Genomic DNA, 15,359 nt, shown 5'->3' with positions numbered 1-15,359 from the left:
AGCAATTAATCCTAGAAACTTCCAGAATTTCAAATGGTAAAGAGAAGCATGAAGGAAAAGATGTTTACCTTTTTTGCGAGTTACTAGTATCAATTATCTTTCCAGCTTAGAGAAAGTAGCAATACATACATATGCAAACGCACAGGTTTTCCCCAAAATATTGAATTTCAGAAGTTCTCATTCTCATGATAACTATTTTTGTTGTTTCCAAATCTTGACAAGAAACTTGAGAATGAACTAAGCAAACACTGAAGTTCCCTCCTTTTCAAAGTGCTGGCAAAGCACAGCTTTGGATGAACTCCATCAAGTGCTGCTGGCTGGCTTGTCAAGACAGAGGCTACGACTCTATGATAGGGCAGAAAGAGAAAGGCTGAGTGGTGAAGGTTGTACAGAGGACCCTCCTTATCCAAAGATTCATTATGAGAGTCCCTGCAGAAAAGATAAACAAATAATCTAATACCGACTTGTGAAATTAGTCCTCATTCAAGCATCTCTCTCCTCTTAGCATCTGTAAGTCATTGAACAGTCTCTCCAGTGCTGTAAACATTAAAGCAAAGCAAATGGATAGCGCAGTGAAAATGCTAATCTGGAAGGTGGAAAATGTCACGGAGCCTATGAAAGTGATGTTAGAAAACAGCTTGAACTGGCTGGGCCTGGTGGCTCAAACCTGTAATCCTAGCACTTTGGGAGGCCAGGGCGGGCGGATCACCTGAGGCCAGGAGTTCAAGACCAGCCTGGCCAACATGGTGAAACCCCGTCTCTACTAAAAATACAAAAGTTAACTGGTGTGGTGGTGCATGCCCATAATCCCAGCTGCTCAGGAGGCTGAGGCAGGAGAATAGTTTGAAACTGGAGGCGGAGATTGCAATGAGCCAAGATGGTGTCAAAAAAAAAAAAAACAGCTTGAACCATAGGCTAGAGATAGACTAATAAACAACATAGAAAAAAAGATTAAGATAAGGATGATAACATAATAGGTGCTTCCAAAAAGAATGACAAGGCCGGGTGTGGTGGCTCATACCTGTAATCCCAGCACTATGGGAGGCTGAGGCAGGCGGATCACGAGGTCAGGAGATCGAGACCAGCCTGGCCAACATGGTGAAACCCCGTCTCTACTAAAAATACAAAAATTAGTTGGGCATGGTGGCACGCGCCTGTAATCCCAGCTACTCGGGAGGCTGAGGCAGGAGAATAGCTTGAAGCCGGGAGGCGGAGATTGCAGTGAGCCAAGATGCCGCCACTGCACTCAAGCCTGGGACAGAGCTAGACTCCGTTTCAAAAAAACAAAACAAAACAAAACAAAAAGAATGACAAAAATATTTAAAAATTTAAGGGCAGCCCTTGGAAAATTGACAAGCGTCTCCTTAAATATGTGTAGGGAAAAAAATATGACCATTTTAATGATCAAGCTATACAAGTCCAACATGAAGGGTATTATATTGTGTTAGCATCCATTTTTGTAGAACAGCTTTCCCCCAAAGAAGGGAGCCATGGGAGGCTAAAGTGAGAGACGAGACTGAGTTTGGCCCGGGCCATGGAGTGTGACTGAACTGGCTGAGTGAGCAGGAGAAATGGGACCAGCTCAGGAAGGAACTTGAATCAGAATGAGGAATTTGGACGGTCATCTTTTTCATATGTTCACCAACCTGGGGAGATAAAGATAGTCTTAGGGCCGGGCGTGGTGGCTCACGCCTATAATCCCAGCACTTTGGGAGGCAGGCGGATCACCTGAGGTCGGGAGTTTAAGACCAGCCTTACCAACATGGAGAAACCCTGTCTCCACTAAAAATACAAAATTAGCCGGGTGTGGTGGTGCATGCCTGTAATGGGAGGCTGAGGCAGGTGAATTGCTTGAACTTGGGAGGCTGAGGCAGGTGAATTGCTTGAACCTTGGAGGCGGAGGTTGCGGTGAGCCGAGATCACACCATTGCACTCCAGCCTGGGCAACAACAGTGAAACTCTGTCTCAAAAAAAAAAAAAAAAAAAAAAAAAAAAAAAAAAAAAAAAAAAAAAAAAGATAGTCTTTACCAGGATTCACTATAGAATTTTCAAATTGGGGATTTTTTTTTTTAATTATGTAAGGGAAAAACTTACAATACATTGCAATTAGCTAATAGAATTATTATTTTATGACACTTCTGTTTCAGTTTTATACATGTGTATACCTGTGTCACAAGGCAAATATTGGTCTTACTGAGAGTCATGTAATCCAAAATTTGGGCCGGGCACAGTGACTCACACCTGTAATCCTAGAACTTTAGGAGGCCAAGGCCGGTAGATCACTCGAGGTCAGGAGTTTGAGATCAGCCTGGCTAACATGGTGAAATCCCGTCTCCACCAAAAATACAAAAGTTAGCCGGGCCTGGTGGCACACACCTGTAATCCCAGCTACTCGGGAGGCTAAGGCAGGAGAATCGCTTGAACCTAGGAGGTGAAGGTTGCAATGACCTGAGATCACACCTTTGCACTCCAGCCTGGGTGACAGAGTGAGACTCTGTCTCAAAAACAACAAAAAACAAAGTTTGAAAGACACTGATATAGAGGAAGCTTTATGGTTCTGTTATAGATGAGAACCCCAGAAGCCCTAACTGAGCCACATTGGAGAACAGCACCAGACTGTGAAGTCTCTGGGCTGTGGTTGCACAAATGTCCCCAGGCTCCAATCCCAGTGCCTCCCTGCATGGTACATCGGCTTGAGGGCCCTTTGCTTGGCCTCACTGCCCACTGCTGCTGAATCCTTCTGTCTCCCCTGCTGCATGTGAATCTGGGTCTCGTGGTGGAAAAAAATATGTGCTTTGGGCTCAGCTGGACCTGGATCTGAAGCTTAGTTCAGCCCCTTACTTTACACGTGAAGTTATGAAGCCATTGTGATACTCTGTTGCCTTTTCTGTAAAAGTGGGGGAAATAATACCTATTTCATAGGGTTATAATGATGATGTAAAGAATATATGTCACCTCCAATCAAGCTGTATTCTACTTCTAGGAGCCCATCTGTGGAGGTACTCATGTGCACAGATTCACATACTTCGATGTTTGATTGCAGTCTTATAAAACCAAACATCTGGAAGGAGATTAAAAATCTAATAAGGGGCGGGCATGGTGGCTCACCCCTGTAATCCCAGCCGAGGCAGGTGGATCACTTGAGGTCAGGCGTTTGAGACCAGCCTGGCTAACATGGCAAAACCCCATCTCTACTAAAAATATAAAAATTAGCTGGGCATGGTGGTTCATGCCTATAGTCCCAGCTCCTTGGGAGGTTGAGGCAGGAGAATCACTTGAATCTGGGAGGCAGAGGTTGCGGTGAGCTGAGATTGCGTCGCTGCACTCCACCCTGGGCAACAGAGTGAGACTCCGTCTCAAAAAATATATATAAAAAATAAAGGATTGATTTATTTTTAATTATGACATAGCAATATAATGGAATACTATGGAGCTATTTAAAAGAATGAAGTATACCTAGGTCTGTTTATATGGAAATATCTGCCTCACTACTTAGTGGAAAAAAAACAAGTTGCAAAATCCTGACCCCATTTTTTTTTTTTTTTTTTTTGAGACGGAGTCTGTCACCCAGGCTGGAGTGCAGTGGTGAGATCTCGGCTCACGGCAATCTCCGCCTCCCGGATTCAAGCGATTCTCCTACCTCAGCCTCCTGAGTAGCTGGAATTATAGGTGCACACCACCATGCCAGCTAATTTTTGTACTTTTAGTAGAGATGGGTTTCACCATGTTGATCAGGCTGGTCTCAAACTCCTGACCTTGTGATCTGCTCGCCTCGGCCTCCCAAAGTGCTGGGATTACAAGTGTGAGCCACTGTGCCTGGCCTGATTTTTAAAAAATATATAGATTATTGGACATGTATAAAGAAATGCTATAATACCATAAACATGGCTATCTTTGCGAAGTAGAATTATGAAGGACTTTAGATTTCTGTTTTGTAAAATGTTTTATTTATTATTTATTTATTTATTTATTTATTTATTTTTTTTGAGACAGAGTCTTGCCCTATTGCCCAGGCTGGAGTGCAATGGTGAGATCTCGGCTCACTGCAAACTCCACCTCCCGGGTTCAAGCCATTCTCCTGCTTCAGCCTCCCGAGTAGTTGAGATTACAGGTGCCCACCACCACGCCCAGCTAATTTTTGTATTTTTAGTAGTAGAGTGTCACCATGTTGGTCAGGCTGGTCTTGAACTCCTGACCTCAGGTGATCCGCCCACCTCGGCCTCCCAAAGTGCTGGGATTACAGGCGTGAGCCACTGCACCAGCTGTAAAATATTTTACAATGAGCATGTGTGACTTTCATATTAAGGAAAAAAATTTCGCTGAAAACACACACACACACACACACACACACACACACACACGTTACCTAGCATAGCAGTTCCGAGTAGTTAGTGGTTGTTATGAGAGTTCCACTTCCAGTGTGGGTGCGCTACATCTTTAAATATTCCTGTAGCAATGAATAGCCACTGTGCCTAGGGTTTCTGCGTGAATACATACCCTCTTTTTTTTTATTCTTGATAGATTCATTATTTTAGTTGAGGCCTTGTTCTCCTTTCCTTCATTAGCTTTAATCAGCAGTCTCGGGGCACCTGTCACAGGGGATGCCACCATTCATTTTAATTTTTAAAATTATAGTAGCAATTTAAGCTCATCCTAAACATGAAAAACAAATCTGCAGTTAGTAAAGTAAAACCTTAAAGTCACCAATTTCACCATGCCTTTCAGTCCCACTACCCAAAGATGGCAGTGGTTCAGTGTATGGTCGTCACAGCTTCTATGCATATGCAAATGTGTGTGTGCCCTTGTTTTTTTGTCTTTTGAGACAGAGTCTCACTCTTGCCCGGTCTGGAGGGCAGTGGCACAATATCAGCTCACTGCAGCCTCAACCTTCTGGCCTCAGGTGACCCTCTCACCTCAGCCTTCTGAGTAGCTGGGACTACAAACGTGTGCCACAACACCCAGCTAATTTTTGTATTTTTTGTAGAGACAGGATTTTGTTATGTTGGCGAGGCTGGTCTTGAACTCCTGGGCTCAAGCAATCTGCCTGCCACGACCTCCCAAAGTGCTAGGATTATAGGCATGAGCCACCATGCCCAGCTTGCACTTGTGTTCTTGTTGCACAAATATGATCATGAAGCATATAAAAAAATTTCTTTCCACAACAGAGATTTATATATACTACGTCTTTTTTAAGAACTGCATAATATTCTACTTCGTAGATGTAATTTATTTCACCATTCCCTTATTGACATAATTTTCACTATTGTTAGCAGAGCCACAAAAATATTCTTTTACCTATGTCTTTGCACACTTCAGTGAGCAGATCTGTAAGATAAATTCCTACAGGGGAACTAGTATTGGTCAAAGGGTATCCATGTGGATAATTGTTATCATGTTGCACTGACTTACATTCTCAGCAGTACATGTATGAGTTCCTTTTCCCCTACACACTTTCACCTGCGCAAGTTGAGTATTCTTTACACAAGATGCTTAGGACCAGATATGTTTCAGACTTCAGATTTTTTAGGATTTTGGAATATTTGCATATACATAATGAGATATCGTGGGCATGGGACCCAAATCTAAACATGAAATTCATTTATGTTTCATATACACTATACAGGTAGCCTGAAGGTAATTTTATGCAATATTCTTAGTAATTTTTGTGACCCATCACAAGAAGTCAGGTGTTTTAGAAATTTTAGAAAATTTTGGATTTTGGGTTTTCAGATGAGGGATGCTCAACTGTATTGTGTATTATATATTATTGTCTTATTATTGCTTTTATTTGTTATTATTTTTAAATATTTGGCAATTCGGTATGTGAAAAAATGGGTGTCATTGTTGAATTTGAATTTTTTTCATCATGACTGAAGACATCATTTCTTTATTGCCACCATCCGTTTGGAAATGTTATGCATGTTCTGCAAATCCTATTGGAAGACTGGCCTAGAGTTTGGTTAGATGGTGGCGGAGAAATAATATGCTTAGAAACGTGGTCCTGGATAGAATGTTGAGGAAAAGTAGAGAGAGAAGATGTGTGTGGGAGATAAGTTGGATAGTGGCATACTTTTTTGCATAGAAATCTGTTAGCTGTATGGCTGCTGTTTCAGCATCCCTGAATCCCTCGCCTGGCTGAAATGGGCTGTCTATCTATTCACCTTTGTTCACAACGATAGAAATTGTGTCCAATATTCTCTATGTGCTTTTTCTCACTGAAGTCTGGCATCATAATGACTCAGCATCTGGAGGAGCCAATACAAGTGAATCGAGTTTGCGTTCGTCACCCAGCAGTGCCTCGTATACCTAAGGGATTTCATGGAACTTCATTTCAAAATCATAGTTTGAAATGGTCATGTTTCAAACACCTATGAAGAAACTTTAAAATGTGGCAAAATGTAGACAGGACCTTAAATGTAGAAAGAATGTTCAGATAACTTTGCAAACAGCTTTTTGGTGATAGCTCAGTTACTTCTTGCTTCATTGGTTGTCCTTGGTGAATAGGACATCCATGACCCAGCGTAAGTCAATGATAAAGTTTGTTCCAATACACATTATTTCTCCCTTTCAGAATGAGTGGCCTTGGCAGATGTGAAACCTCTCTAAGCAGGGAATGTCACTAAAGGGGACACGCAGAGAGACTGTGCAGGGTCACATTGTGATGGAGATGTGGGTGAAGAAACTCACAGACACCATTGCCTTTTCCATCATTTAGGATGTCTTTACTGGTTTCTTCATTTCACCATCCAGAAATACCAAATTATAAAGGATGTGATTCTTTCTGACTACCCAAGACATCCAAAATTCAATCTTATGCAAACTTCAGTTGAGGACGTTTCCCCTGATTCTTTCGCAGCTTCCACATCCCAGTAGTTCTCCATTTTTAACCTATCAGCTGTTCTCTATGGATGTCATGCCTTGAGATGTTATCTTCCAAACACACAGCATACATAACTAACTCATTGTTTCTCTTTAGAAAATTAAGCAAATATGTATATAACTGCATATGCGGGCGTCTGGTCAACCAGAGGCAACAAACGTGACCTCACCAAGTTTGTATAAACTCAGTCAAAAGCAAGGGAACGCAATACGGTAGTCCTTTTATGGGTTAATATGATCTCACCCTTCCCCCACCACAATAGTGATCTTTCTATTCCTAAAAAGGGAAGGGCCCCGGGCTGGGAACCCCTTCAGTTATCCCTTCTGAGTGGTACAAATCTCCTTCATCCCATCCCTCTGATGGTCCCAGTTGGTTGTGGTTGGCCATGAAAGAAGGTAAATGGCTCAAGATCACACACCTTATCCCCCACCTGAAAAAAGACATTTCACATTCACATTTTGCTGGTGATGGGAGCCCTGAGTCAAAACCTGTATGTAGAAAACAGCCCAGGAGACGGGTTACCTGGTCACTGGCGCTGCAGCACACCGAGTTCCCTGCTCTGGGTCAGGTTGTTAAGACCGCATGAGGATGCGCTGCTGTAAAAGTGCCTGCTTTCTCCAATTTAGGTTCACCACAGTGCATAAATCCACTGACAGCTGTCTTCAAACAGTTGATCTCAACTTTAAATAAAATTTTGAAATAACACCTGGTTTGCCTTTTTAAACTTTCAATTTTAAAAAAGGGCAGCAGGAGGGTATAGATTGGGGGGCTATGGAAGGCATTCTACTATGGGAAGAAGAGCACATGTCTTTCAGAGTTGACTTTGAACCCTGACTTCACTAAACATTTGGCTATATGACCTTGGGAAGGTTATTTTTAAGCTTAGATTCCCTTCTCTGGGAGTAGGAATAAGACTCCTTTGCAGTCTTGTGGACATTTGTGAATAATAACTTCAGCACAGCATAGGGCTGGGCGCGGAGACGGGGCTGAGTAAAGGTGAGCTTGCCCATCTCCTCTCCATCTCTTTTTATGTCACACTATCGGCACCTTTTATTTCTGCAGTTAAGGGCAGCGCTGGATGTCGTGATGCTGTCCCTGAGGAGGTGACAGCCCACTTCCTCAGGGGAAGTGATGGCATAGACACAGGCAATCATATGTCATTCATAGAAGCAAGTCCTCGGCCACTGTGGACCACCGACATCTGAGAAAGGTGGGAAGAGGCTCAGAGGTAGGAGCTACCACCCCAGCTTGGGCGTTACTCACCAAGCTACACGGCAATCTCAGGGTGGGGACAAAGGTCAGGGGGCCCACCATCCCGAGAGGTTCCTTCCTTGGTGAACTGACAGGCCAGCTTCTCCCTGAAGTTTCTTACAACTGAAGCTTCAGTTCTGGCAAACAGACTACGGACCTAAGTCCTAGGCCCAGCAACGGCCTCCCCATGCAGGTCCCGTTCCGTCTTTGAGATCACTGCTCCTTCTCAGCTTTCTCGCCTGCCTCCCTGGAGAGAGAAGGCTCAGCATGGGATGCACAGCCGCTGCGGCCTCTGCTGTGTGAGGACTCCTGAGCCTCCAGCGGCGAATGGCCCATGCTACTTGTTAAAAGGCAGGCTCGGCCCCTCCGGGCTCCTCCTGGCCAAGGAGCCTGCATAGCTGCAGGATGCAAAGCCAAAGGCCATGAGAAGGATGTGTGGAAAGCACTGCGGTTAAGAATGAGCAGATATTCCTAATGGAGCGCGGACCTCAGGCTGATTGTGATCTGAGACAAAACAGTGCTAAGTGCTGCTAAATCATTAGAACACTTGTGGACAACAGCAAGAGAAATAAAGACACACAGACTCTCCCACAGGAAGGCTCTGTGGTATGGAGGGAAGCAGGAGCTTTGGCGACAGAGGGCGGAGGCCCTTTTCTGGTTGTCTTGGGACGAGTCATTTAGTGATGGTGGAGCTAGGGCTCGTGGTGGCAGTCTCGCTGTCTCCCCATATCAAGGTCTTGCTGTGTGCCAAGCACTGTCAGGTTCCTCGTAGACATCATGTCCCAATAGCCCTATGAGGTAGGTACTGTGATTATGCCTATTTTGATTTTAATTTTTTTTAGGTTATCTCATGAGGTTCTTCATCTCTGTTTAGATGAAGAATCTCAGACTCAAAGGTGAAATGATATGCAGGCGGAACCAGTCTCACTGTTCTCTGTCTTAATGTCTCTCAGCCTTCATTTGTCATCTGCAAAATGGGAATAAAAAATGCAATCTCATAGAGTTAGAGAAATAATGAATAATTCACAAGTCTGTGGTATATAATAGGTGTTTGGGCTGGCTGTAGTGGCTCGCGCCTACAAACCCAGCACTTTGGGAGGCTGAGGCAGCCAGATCACTTGAGTTCAGGAGTTTGAGACCAGCCTGGCCAACATGGTGAAACCCCGTCTCTACTAAAAATAGAAAAATGAGCCAGACATGGTGGTGTATGCCTGTAATCCCAGCTACTCAGGAGACTGAGGCATGAGAATCACTTGAACCTGGAAGGAGTTGGTTGCATTGAGCTGATATCATACTATTGCCTTCCAGCCTGGGCATCAGAGCAAGACCCGTCTCAAAAAAAAGAAATAAAAGTGTTAGATGTGGGTTATTTAATGTTGCATATTGCCTTCCAATTTAAAAAAAAAATTGCCAGGCTGAGCACAGTGGCTCATGCCCATAATTCCAACACTTTGGGAGGCCAAAGCGGACAGATGGCTTGTGCTCAGAAGCTCGAGACCAGCCTGGGCAACATGACAAAACCCCCATTATATGGTTAGGCTTTGTGTCCCTAACCAAATCTCATCTTGAATTGTAATCTCCACCTGTCAAGGGAGAGACCAGGTGGAGGTAATTGAATCACGGGGCCTTTCCCCATGCTGTTCTCATAGTAGCGAGTGAGTTCCCGTGAGACCTGATGGTTTTGGTTTTTTTATGCTAATAATGGAGTTTAATATTTTGTTTCTGTGCAATCTTGTGAAATACAACTTGTTTTATAAGAATTTTCAACAAAGTATTAGTTTCCTTTTGCAAAAAGTTATTAGTTTGCCATTTAGTAGCTTTTAAATATGTTGAATTTTTTTTACATAATTAAGAACCTCAATATTCTTGTTATCAAAAACATGTGCAAAACAACTGGGCTGAAGAGTCATAGGACAGAGCCTTACTGTCGAGGATCCTTGAGTCTATCTTGAGAGATACTTCATTCTTTCACCTCTTCCTTTGCTGTGGTTCAGGTCTGATGTCACAAAAACCAGTGGGGGTTGGGAGTACGCCAAAGAACAAGAATACTGAGACATTTTGCTGCAATATTTTGTGCATCCCTAAAGGCCATTTCTAAATAACAACAGTGGTGATGACAACAAAATTACACCTGTCATTTATCAGGAACATACAATGTCAAAGCACTGTGCTGAATGATCATTTATCTTTAAATGATCAGATGCTTTCAATGATCATCCAATTCTTCCACCTACTTTCTGAGGTTTCTACTCTTATTTTTGCCATTTTATACATGGAGTCTGAGCTTAGAGAGATTAAGAAACTTCTATTATTTTAATAGTTAGCAGAGTTTGTATTTAAACTCAATCCTGTTAGACTTCAAAGCCATATTTGTAACCATTTTACTATGCTGATTTGTTCTGTCTGGCCTACAAATAAGAATGCATTTGTTTGTTTAATACTTATTTGTTGGATATCTAGCTACTACGTGATAAAAAAACAACGCATATATAACCACAGGCAAGGTTCCAATTAAGAAATAAATCTTAGGAGGGGCCTATGGTGAAATACAATGTGACCAAATCTTTATATATCTTGTCAAGTGTATAAACTGCAGATGGTTACAGACATAAATATTGGTAACTTGATATACCAGTTTCAGTTAGCCAAGTCTATTGAAGAATTTCACCAAATTATTATTATTATTACTGTTATTTATTTTATTTTATTTTATTTTATTTTATTTTATTTTATTTTATTTTATTTTATTTTATTTTTGAGACAGAGTTTTGCTCTTGTCACCCAGGCTGGAGTGCAATGGCACGATCTTGGTTCACTGCAACCTCTGCCTCCTGGGTTCAAATGATTCTCCTGCCTCAGCCTCCCAAGTAGCTGGGATTACAGGCACCTGATGGTGGTTTTGTAAGTGTTTGGTAGTTCCTCTTGCATTCATTCCCTCTCCTGCCGCCTTGTAAAGAAGGTGCCTTGCTTCCCCTTCACCGTCCACCATGATTGTAAGTTTCCTGAAGTCTTCCCAGCCATGCTCAACTGTGAGTCGATTAAACCTCTTTCCACCCAGTTTTGGGCAGTTCTTTTTTTTTTTTCTTTTTCTTTTTCTTTGTTTTAATATACTTTAAGCTCTGGGATACATGTGCAGAACATGCAGGTTTTATTACATAGATATACATGTGCCATAGTGGTTTGCTGCACCCATCAACCAATCATCTACATTAGGTATTTCTCCTAATGCTCTCCCTCCCCTTGCTCCCCACCCCCTGACAGGCCCTGGTGTGTGATGTTCCCCTCCCTGTGTCCATGTGTTCTCATTGTTCAACTCCCCCTTATGAGTGAGAATATGTGGTGTTTGGTTTTCTGTTGCTGTGTTAGTTTCCTGTGTTACTTTGCAGCTTCATCCATGTCCCTGCAAAGGACGTGAACTCATCCCTTTTTATGGCTGCATAGTATTCCATGGTGTATATGTGTCCAGCAGTTCTTTATAGCAGTGTGAAAATGGACTAATACACCCCCTCTCTACAAAAGATACAAAAAAAATAGCGGGGGAATGGTGGCACTCTCCTGTAGTCCCAACTACATGGGAAGCTGAAGCAGGAAGATTGCTTGAGTCTGGGAGGTTGGGGCTGCAGTGAGCCAAGATGGCACCACTGCACTCCAGCCTGGGCAATAGAGTGAGGCCCCATCTCAAAGCAAAAAAAAAAAGGGCCCAACAAAAACAAATGCCAAATGCAGCACCAGATGGTACAAGTAGCAGCTGCTGTAAGCAAGATGAGGGGATAGCCTGAGCATGGCTTACGTGTGAAAAGGTCACTGGTTCTTTCAACCACACCAGCATATGCAGAGAGCGGGCCCTATCCTAATATCATTTTGTTGTACAAAGAGTGGTAACATCTTTCGGACAAATCCTGAAAAAAAAAATTCTTGGCTTCAGTAGATACACCACATGCTGATTAACGTATCTCACTCTGTAACTCCAATAAGATTTTATGGTCCAGTGATTCGAAGCTGACTTTTCCTAGTGAAGTAGGAAGGCTTTATTTAGAGGCCCTTTCCCTTGCTCAGCCAGGGTTGAGCAATGTGCAGAGTTTCTTTGACTAGGAAGGAGTGGTGCTGTAACACTTAACCTCCAAGGAGATTATTTCATAAAATATTGATTTTTATACACAAAAAGGATAGTTCATGAATAGAAAATGTGAGCATAAGCAAAATTTTTTCAGTTCTCTCAGTTCATAACACAGAAAGTAATGAATCCTGTAACCAACTGAGGCTGATGTCTACTGTACCTACTGGGAGATAGGCAGAGCTAGAAAATTATTCTTCCCCAATGTTATAACTACAAGAACTGTTGTACCAAAAGTAGACCAGCCTGGATGGTACAGCCATTTCCTGTAGGCTGTGAAGGCAAGGCTATAGATTTTGTTGCCAAGTTGGGCCAGGCGCAGTGGCTCACGCAGGTAATCCCAACACTTTGGGAGGCCCAGGTGGGCAGATCGCTTGAACCCAGGAATTCTAGACCACCCTGGGCAACGTGTCGAAACCCTGTCTCTACTAAAAATACAAAAATGAGCCAGGCACGGCAGTGCGTGCTTGTAGTTCCAGCTACTCAGGAGGCAGAGCTGGGAAGAATGCTTGTGCCTGGGAAGTGGAGGTTGCACCACTGCACTAATGCCAGGGCAATAGAGCAAGACCCTGTCTCAAAAAAAAAAAAAAAAAAAAAGACTTTTAGACTTGTTTGCCTCCATAACCCAAGCTGTAACTGAGCCTTTTCCCAATATCAGATCCATCTTACTGAGCTGCTGCAAACCAAATTATGGTTTCACTAGCTATTGCTGTCTTGCAGATGCCAGCAGCCATGCCATATCACCTAAAGTGGTGTTGTCATACTATGTCCTGACAGCATTTCTGCACCCAGTCCTCCCCCTCCGCAGTTTACCTCTAATTCATCATCACTCTTGACCTTACTCTATCACGGTTAGGTAGCTATCCTGGGGTTGGAACAGCCTGGAGGGGTAAAAGTGCAATGGTCTCAGAAACTAGAAGCAAGATTATGGCCAGGCACAGTGGCTCACACCTGTAATCCCAACACTTTAAGAGGCTGAGGTGGGAGGATCACTTGAGCCCAAAAGTTTGAGACCAACATGTCAAGGCCCAGTCTCTACAAAAAATAAAGAAGTTAGCTGGGCATGGTGGCATGTACCTGTGGTCCCAGCTACTCAAGAGGCTGAGGTGAGAGGATCACTTGAGTCCAAGAGTTCAAGACTGCAGTGAGCTATGATCATACCACTGCACTTCAGCCTGGGCGACAGAGCAAGACCTTGTCTTGCCAAAAAAAAAAAAAAAAAAGTATCATAATTATGTTTTAACTCACATTCTGTCACTAAGCTATCTTGAGCAAGTCAGTGAATGACTCTTAAAGTTTGTTTCATTGACTGTGTATAAGGAATGTTGATAGATGTTGCGAGGATCAAATGAGAAAATGCAGGTGAAAGTGCTTTAAAAATAAGTGCAACGCCATAATGAGTTATAAGTTCACACCCACTATGATGGTTCTAATCACAAAAACAGATAATAACAAGTGTTGGGCAAGTATGTAGAGAAATTGAAACCCTCATGTATTGCTGGTAGGATTGTAAATTGGTTCTTCTGCTGTGGAACACAAGGTGGCTGTTCTTCAGACAGGTAAATATTGACTTACCCTGTGATCCAGCAGTTCTACTTCTAGGGATGTACCCAAGAGACATGAAAACATGTATCTACACAAAACCTTTTACATGAATGCTTATAGGCAGCATTATTCTTAATAGCCAAAAGCAGAAACCACTCATGTGTCCATCAACTGATGAGTGAATAAATAAAATGTGGTATATCCATGCAACTGATATTATTCAACAATAAAAGGGTATGAAGTGCTCGTATACTACAACATGGATGAACCTTGAAAACATTATGCTAAGGAAAGGAAGCCAGCCACAAAAGACCACATATTGCAATTCCACTTATACAAAATATCCAGAATAGGCAAATCTATAGAGATGAAAAGTATATTAATGGTGGCCAAGGGCTTGGAGTCAGGGGGAGAATGGGTACTAACTACTAATTGGTCCAGGATTTCTTTTTGGGGTAATGAAATTGTACTAAAATTGATTTATCAGTATATTCTCAACATACTAAACTCCACTTAATTTTTCATTTTAACTGGGTAGATTGTATGGTATGTGAATTTCATTTCAATAAAGCTGTTATGGGAAAAAATAAGGGCAACACAAAGGCCATTGATAATAATACTGGGTTTTCAGCAAATGACCAAATGGAACTGAACTCCAGCAAAGATCAGTTCTGGGCTTGATTAACCTATTACCAACATGTCTGAAATTCAGGACACATCTTATAATGGAAGACGTCTCACAATCTGCTTGCCAGGCCACTGTCGTCATGTCCATGAACATCAAAAGCACTAGTGTCCAAACTTAGAAAATGGGTATCAGTTGCCTGGAATAAAATCCCAGAAGGAAGAGTGAAGCACTCCTTTCCTTCCTGGGAACCAAATGTTTATGGGAAAAGAGGTGGGGAGAATGATAAATCATCACGTGCTTGGCAATAATCTTGAAGCAGGAATCAAAAATAGGCAAGCAAAGAGCCCAGCCCCAAGAGCTTTTAGTACTGTTGGATTCTCTTAAGAAATGCTGCATCACCAGTGCCCTTGGTGGCACAGAGGACGATACTGAGGGAATAAGCAGCGAAGCAGACTCTGAGTCAAACAAGTGATTCACAAGGCTGAGATTCTGAATGAGAAGACCATTTAGGAATTTTATTTTATTTTATTTTATTTATTTTATTTTATTTTATTTTATTTTATTTATTTTTTTTATTGAGATGGAGTCTCACTCTGTGGCCCAGGCTGAAGTGCAGTGGCCTGATCACAGCTCACTGCAACCTCTGCCTCCCAGGTTCAAGTGATTCTCGTGCCTCAGCCACCCAAGTAGCTGGGATTACAGGCATACGCCACCACACCCGACTAATTTTTGTATTTTTAGTGGAAACAGGGTTTCACCATGTTGGCCAGGCTGGTCCCAAACTCCTGGCCTCAAATGAGCCGCCCGCCTTGGCCTCCCAATGTTCTGGGATTACAGGTGTGAGCCACTGCACCCAGCCTATTTTTATTTTTTTTGAGACGGAGTCTCACCCTGTTGCCCAGGCTGGAGTGTAGTGGCCCGGTCTCGGCTCACTGCAACCT

At 42.8% G+C, this 15,359-nt stretch overlaps 1 protein-coding gene across 3 annotated transcripts in view; it reads left to right on the top strand.

The window, feature by feature from the left end:
- HMGB1 (high mobility group box 1) overlaps positions 1 to 15,359 on the top strand; it is a 157,055-nt gene that overhangs the window by 82,190 nt on the left and 59,506 nt on the right. The window lies entirely within an intron of this gene.

Source organism: Symphalangus syndactylus, chromosome 15, assembly GCF_028878055.3.
Source record: "Symphalangus syndactylus isolate Jambi chromosome 15, NHGRI_mSymSyn1-v2.1_pri, whole genome shotgun sequence".
NCBI lineage: Eukaryota > Metazoa > Chordata > Mammalia > Primates > Hylobatidae > Symphalangus > Symphalangus syndactylus.
The sequence above is the reverse complement of the archived record's forward strand: the minus strand, read 5'-3'. Positions and strand labels throughout refer to the sequence as shown.